Consider the following 1,348-nt stretch of genomic DNA (forward strand, 5'->3'; position numbering starts at 1 on the left):
CGGCCTGGGAGGGAGCCACAACCCATTGCCGTCCTCCTTTACTGTCCAAATAGTCTAACACAGAGCCTTTTCAAACCTCAGCCTCTTTTCCTTTCTGATAATGATGCTTGCAAAACCTGTTCATGCATCCATTCACTTATTCGACACCTACTTACTGAACTCCCAGTATGTGGGAGGAACGGTGCGAGGTCCTGGAAATACAGCAGGGAGTCAGACAGGATCAGTGCTCTCAGGCAGGTAACACTCCACTGGGAGAGTTCTTATGAAGCTTAAGCGTTGAACATAATTGAAGTGAATCACAATGGACACGTATTTGCTCACGCGCTCTACTACTGCCAAGGTCGGGTGGCAGTTGTACAGCAGATGGCTAAGGAGTCTCACGCTCACTCCTAACAGGCTGGGTTGGAATCTCAGGTCTGCCGCTGACTTTGTGGCAGTGTGGGTGGTAACCTGGACAAATGATCACAAGAAGTGAAGTGGAAAAGCAGAATATAAAATGGCAGGTATTATATCCTCCGTCTTCACGTATTCGTACATGTACACACACTTAGAAAATAGATTGGAAGCCAAACAGGAAAGGTCTGCAGAGGTTCTCCCTACCGCCTGCCCCTCTAGGTGGTGAAATTTTGTTTATACTTATTTTACATTTTTCAGGAAACCTGAGCCTTGAGCTAAGAACCTGTTCATTCATTGAACCTTCCTAGGCACTAATAATGAATGGTGAAAAAAACAACCACCCAGGTCCTATTCTCACTGTTATTCCAATGTTAAGATATAGAAAAACAGCACATGCCTATTCATAATACAGTCACACGTGTGTGCCTCTGCCCCTCTCCTCACACACACAAAAACCAGAACAACACTAAAGGTGCAAACACATACATAAACATAAACAATGCATCCACACTAATACAGATGACAACGAAATAAAATTTGATAAATGGGTCAGGGTCACATGTAAAAATGTATAATGGAAGATCAAAGAAAAAGGATGTCACTAATTTCCATGGCCCATGGCCCTTCTGTTCATAATCTTACCCAACCCTTCCTTTTCCGTAGATTCTGTTTCCTCTCAGGCCTACATATCTTTGAGGGTTAACTGTGTGTTCCAGCACTGAGCCTTGAAAACTATAATCTCGACTAATGTCTGGTAAAATCAGTTTCTTCACGATAAAAAGGAGAAAATGTTCACTCTGTTCTTGCTGCTACAAGAATAGCACAAAGGGTAATAAAAACTGTATTTGCTAAAATTATTCCCAACAAGGCAGTTTTTTATAACAATAAAACAGACTTCAGAAAATGTCACTATGTCCTGTGTGTCACTTCTACACTACATTATAGCAAGTTT

This window comes from Myotis brandtii, unplaced genomic scaffold (genome assembly GCF_000412655.1).
Source record: "Myotis brandtii unplaced genomic scaffold, ASM41265v1 scaffold782, whole genome shotgun sequence".
NCBI lineage: Eukaryota > Metazoa > Chordata > Mammalia > Chiroptera > Vespertilionidae > Myotis > Myotis brandtii.